Source organism: Pseudopodoces humilis, chromosome 10 (assembly GCF_049639895.1).
Source record: "Pseudopodoces humilis isolate 2021_Gansu_Grassland_sample_001 chromosome 10, ASM4963989v1, whole genome shotgun sequence".
NCBI lineage: Eukaryota > Metazoa > Chordata > Aves > Passeriformes > Paridae > Pseudopodoces > Pseudopodoces humilis.
The window spans coordinates 4,892,667-4,899,026 of NC_142209.1; the positions used below are offsets into that span (position 1 = coordinate 4,892,667).

General features: G+C 38.7%; 1 pseudogene; it reads right to left on the minus strand.

Annotated features, from left to right (window-relative positions):
- Positions 1-3,169: 3,169 nt before the first annotated feature.
- LOC148183656 (syncytin-A-like) lies at positions 3,170-5,360 on the minus strand (annotated as a pseudogene).
- Between the last annotated feature and the right edge of the window lie 1,000 nt (positions 5,361-6,360).

The window sequence follows — 6,360 nt, forward strand, 5'->3', positions numbered from 1 at the left end:
TTAAAAAATATTTTGATGGACATTGGTATTAAAGGAAGAAGAACACATCCATATTCTGTGTTTTCAGCCACTTGGAAAGGCACCTGGCTGTTACTTTCTGCTACAATTAAATTTACAGCATAACTCATTAGTGTCCTTTAAATTTTAACCTTTAAATAACTTTAATCTTTAAATAATTAACTTTATTCAAGACCTCTGCAGCCTCTGTCCAAAGGGATAATAAATGTACCATCTGTTAGAGTAATTTTTATGATGTATACATATTTGTCCAGAGAACTAGAACCATAATAATAAGCATGGCTTTTGCATAGGTTCAAGAATATACTTTTGATGACAGGGTGTTTCTCTGCTGATGTCAAGTTGAAATTAAGTCAAGTCTGATGTCTGGATGACTCTCTGAGCTGTTAACCCTGAGGTACTGGAACCTGCTCTGGTTTGGAATTTGGAGTAGTTCACAGATGGCTCTACTAGTTTCATGTTAATTTTTAGACCCAGGTCTGAATATGGAGATTAGATATTGTTGTGATTTGAAACAGGTGAATGGAAGCGCTCCTGAATGACACCTACAGAGTATTTTTCACGGTTTTGAATTACTTGTGTCTATTTCATTGGATAATAAATTTGTTCTCTCTTAAAAGATGAGTGTAGTCAGTTCCTTCCACTCAAAAATATCACACTGTGGCATCTTTAAAAAAACGTGTAAATATGCAGTATATCAGAATGTTTCAGAGAACAGGTGAAATATCAAAGTAGAATACAAAAGGAAGTGTGCAGTAGGGATATAGAAATGGAAAATAATATATTTAGGGAAATTATTTTTATTGTTTGGGGTTTGGCTTTTTTTTTTTTTGGTTGTTTTTAGAGAAAGGGCTATTACTATTAGTCACACCGTCAGTGTGAAAGTCTGTAGGGTAGTAAGCCCAAGTAACCTGGGGATTTTTTTTGCTTTTAGAACAATAAGATTTGTTGTGTATATGAAAAAATGAGTCAGAAATTACCAAAGCAATACTGATGCCAACACAGTATTCATAAAATCAGGTTATTTCATTACAGTTCACCTTAGAATGAGACTGGAGATGGAGAAATTTGGACATTTTTAAGTTTGAAATATGTGGCTTGGATTCTCTTGCTTGATTACAAGTTCTGTGACTCAAACACATTATCTCCACTAGAAATATGATTCCTTCAAGTAACTACAGACCAGTTTTGCTTTTTTTAATCAAACTACATTAACCAACTATATTAATTACTTTTTCACTTCCTGCCTAAGTCAAGTAGATTTACACTACATCCAGGTGTATGGTAAACAGGCAGCATTACAAATAGACAATCATGCCACACTGTTGTAGCCTTAACCATAACAATGTGTCCAAAACCTGGCCAAAAAAAGGCAGGAAGGAATTGATGTAGCTCTCTATAAGATCCCGTACTCTCTGCAGGATCACCAAAAAAAGAATTTTTCTCCTCTTTAGATTCTTATCTTTTCCAAAATAAGACACACCCACAAAATTTATGATGAGCAGGCAAAGGACATGTACAGGCTGCTAAAATGATCATGGTCTCTTTCTGTGAACAGTTCTAAAAATAGGCCTTATTTTCTATTAAGTTCACAAATATTCCCATCTTTCTGTGGCTGGGATGGAATATTAATCATGCACATGAGCTCAGATTCATGTCTGTCCTCTCTCTGCACAATGCAGAGGGGTGGTACCTCTTCTCTAAGGCACAGGTCTTAATCTCCCTCTGAAGCAGAGATGTTCCCACCATTGTGTGCAGCTTTGCCAGCCTCTCACCTTTTCAGACAGCCAGAGCTTTGTATTTGATCAACCTGGCAATTTCTACACTGATAACTTCCACATCTGAGTTTGTACACAGTATGTCCATAGTACAGCTCCCCATTCTCATCCTCTCTGAGGATACAACTACTGAGTTATATTCTAACCAGATTAAATTTTGTAGTATCAGATGAGCATAGTAATCTTATATTCAGTTGGTAAACAAAATCCTTTTAAAATCTTGTTTGAATTTCTGATTTTATGTTAGTGAGAAAAGTGGCATCTAATAAGAAAAAAGGTAATTGAAGACAACTTCCTCTGCAAAGAAAGTGGGGCACTCTAATATGCATGCACTAGTTTTCCTACATGAGAAATGTATAAAGGATTTCCCACTTTCTAAACTGTCAGTTAGATCCACACTGGAACATTTTGGCAGCTGCTTCCTGTGCAGTTCATCGTATATCTTCTTGATGATTTCTCACTCTGTGGAGGAGGGGGTTGAGTGAGGAGCAACTAACAAATGATAATCGAAAAAAAATTCTCAGTGTATATAATTTAGAAATGTCACATGCACCTTGCAAAGGGTATGAGATCTTTTAAGTAAAGAATCTGCAAAGCTGTGTGAGTGGCAGTGGAGATTCTGCCACTGCTATATAAGTGTACTTGCAAGGCAGACTATGGATTGATTGTAATCATTCTCATAAAAGGAAAAAAAAAAAAAAAGAAAATAAGCTTTTGAGGCTGAATATGATTAACAGGAATGCCAGTCTGTTGATGCTTCTGAATGATACCCCTGAAGGATAAAATAAACAGTGGAAAGGTGCCAGGAAAGGACATCACTGAAGTGGCTTCAGTTGGCAAAGCATTTCTTCCCCTATGAAACCCTGACAGGGACACCAGAATTTGCAGACTGGTTCCTGTCAGTGCTACTGTGTACTCCTAGTAATTTTAGTTACTGATGCAGTTTCTGAAAAACCACCTAGGACTGACTGTTTTGTAGAGAAAACTAAAGTTCCCTAGAGGATCTCATCTCTATTTCCATTTTTTACAGACTGTCAAGTGATGGTCATAGAATGGGTCATACCCACTTAAAACTTGCAGCTTCTGCTTTGTGTTAATAGATAACAAGTTCGGCGGGAGAAATGCAGCACTCAATATGAATGATCAGCAAGTCTCATTTATTAGTAACTCTAAAACAACTTATATAGCATCAGTAATTAGGCTCATACATAGTGCAAAAGCAAGCTCATTATTGGATATTTCATTTAAGGTCAACTCCACCTAATTCCACATTCCTGTGATCGCTCATCTATGCTGAATTCACATTCTTCTAATCACAGCATCCTGTTCTCAGTTAACAGTTATCACTAAGGCCTTCCTGACTTTGCAACATCTCACACCAACTGTACTCCATTGTCTAACTCCTTCCCAGCTAACTGCTGCATGGCAATATGACCTTTGCTCTCTAGCCATTCCTCTACAATTCCCCTGTTTTCTTTTTGTACTAACAAAACTGTAGAAGTAGCCTTCTTTACCATGTTTTGCAAGCATTGCAGTATGCAAGGAATAAACAGTAACACAATCACAATAATCAATATAATAACAATTGCCATTTATGCCAAATTTTTTAACCATCCTGTGAGACCTAGGGATTGAAACCATTCCTCTAAAGGATTTGTTTCCATGGTTAATTTTTTCATATTGTTCTGTAGTTGTTGAAGACGAGCATGAATAGACACTGAATGGTCAGAAAGATTCATGCAACACATCCCATAAAAGTCTTCACAGACATGGCCCTGTGCTAATAGCAAAAAATCAATAGCAGCTCTATTCTGCAATACAGCATGCCTAACACTCTTCATATCTAAAAGCAAATCAGACAAAACCTTTGATGTAATATTAAACTGTTTTCCTGTCTGTCCTGGGGTGACTTTATGATACTGGTATCCCCAATCGTCTGGTTTATATTATATATTAAGTTCTTCACCTTTAAGACTGGCTTTGAGAGCAAGAGAGGGGGAAGAAGAAGCGCGCAGTTTGTGTTAAGGAAAAACATCACTCCCACACATCCCGCTCCTGGACTGTGGTGTCTGCAGCACGGACAGACAGCGGGACAGAGCTTCTCTCTGGCTTTTAGTTAGCTTTAGCTAGCTGAGGCAGAGGAGTTCCCTGGACCTTTGTTTGGTTTTTTCCCAATTTTCTTGGATCTGTGCAAGCCTGCTCTGGACTGAACACCCAGCCAAACCCCGGGAACTCACACCTGTGGCCCACCGGGGCCTGGGCCTCGGCACTTTCCAGCGACGGAGGGACTGATAAGAACCTGAGCAAGCCGAGCTACACCACATGAAAAGGACTTTTTTTCCTCCTAGATTTGCCATCCCATCGAACAGCAAGAGGTTTTATTATTTAATATTACTCAATTTCTGTTAAATAAACAGCTTTTTCCACTTCTCTCTAAGGAATTTTTTCTTTTCCCGGACCAGTTAGTGGGGAGGGGCATTTCCCTGGGGAAATCCCCATTTGGAGTTTTCCTTCCTAATTTGCCCTAAACTGAGACACTGTCCAACATGCCAGTCGTCGTAACTGTGTTAAGGCTTGAGCACTAGATACTCTAGGTGTAAAAATAGATGACACTATCACTGTAGGACGTTCTCAAAGTTCAACCTGATCTTTGCATTCTGGTCCCAATTGAAACACACTTCTCTTTTTTCGTAACCTGGTTCTATTGGCTCCTAATAGTTGCTGTATAGTGGGTGCAAACAATGTCAATTTCCCAAAATAACAAGGCCCTCCATTAATGTTTGCTGGCAGTCCTTGCCATGCACGATCTCCACAGATTAGAAAAATACCAGGTGGTAATTGTAAAGGTGTACTGCTAGAATTTACTTTATGAGACCAATTGCCACAGTATGCATCATTATTTTGCAAATATAGCAAATTCTGTGGAGAAACATTTGTACCATTTGGCCCATGAGACTTTTTTGCATGATTGCTCCTAGCCCAATTGACAAAAGTTAAACAGTAATTGCTAGGGGCTGAACCTAACAGTCTTAACTCTTGTGGTTCTGACCCAGTAACATTTAAACCTGTAGCAATGTACTAATTTTGAGCACCAATGGGATTTGCTTGAATTAAACCTGTGTCACATATATTGAACATGAATTTACCTGATGGAATTTCACATAATGTTTCGTTTGCTTCCTTGGGTGTTTTCCAATTCTTTGTCCAGTTTTTAAACATCGTGGCATTGAGTGAATCATCTAAAGGTGCGCCCACTAAACAAGTTCGAAAAGGATCCGAAGGGGTAGCCATTGAAAGGCAAAAATTATCCTGTCTAGTCTGATTAGCCCACGTTATCCACATATTTTGTCTCTCATCCATGTCAATCAAAAACCCTTCATTTCCCTTTATCATGGTAAACCACAACAACAACCTGATCAGAGGTAGTCCTTTAAGGACTTTAAAAGGATTGCGGCAGTTCAGCCAGCATCTTGGCTGGATCCCATGTGAGATCTTGCTTCCCTTTTCTTCTACCCCTCTGCCTCACCCATCGATTCGGTTGCTTCGAACCACAGGGTGTTCCATCTTCTCGGCAGCAGGGATAACTTTCAGGGAAAGACCCTTTTTCTCGAGACCGCTGTTTTAAGAATTGATCCCAATTTCTATTTTTTACCCCTGGGATATCACACCTGACCTGTGTAAGTGTCTTACGACAACGTATTGTGGTTATTTCAATAATATATGGTAAAGGGGTATTAGGCTGATAACAATAATTTTCTGGATTTATCCTAAAAGCAAAAATCTCTCACCATCTATCAGATCCTTTTTCAAATTGTCCTGTTTGCACACCTTCCTGTAATGCAATCTCAGTTAAATTTCTTTCAAAGTTGTAACACTCTGTACAAATCCCTTTTGGGGATCGACCCCACTTAGAATGTATCCACCACTTTTCTTTACACACTTTACAAATGTAACTTACAAAAGGATAACATTCACAATTTGGTACTGTGCACACGATTCACATGTGAGAGTTCATCAGATCCCGTCTCTATGTTGATGGTAGAGAGCAAGAAGTATCTGCTAAATTTTCTGGATCAACTGAAGGTAAATCACTGGGATCAGCAGGTTTAGTCCATCGGCTCAGCACCCGGACAAGCTCTGTGGGGGTAGACACACAAAGATAACCACGTCCCCAGTATAGTACCTTGCTAGGACCTCCCCACAGACCTGTTTTTGGATCCTTATAAACCAATAGGTTTGCTTTAGCATTTCCTTCTCTTAAACCCACATCCCATTTGTGGCTATGAATATGGGTAATAGCAAAGGCAACAGTCCTCAACATTATTGCTCTTTGAAGCTGCAAAAACAGTTCTTATAAATGAGTGTTTTTTACTTCCTTAAAGTCTGCATTTTCAATACGTTCACTCACTCCTGCAACTTATAAAGAATCAGTTACCACTTAACAGAACCCTTAAACTGCACCAAAACCCAAACAACAGCAACTAATTCCAGAGTTTGTAATGTATCCTCCTTTTGAACTGGAATAATATGAAGATTCCATTGTCCTTCTGAATTTTGCCATGTA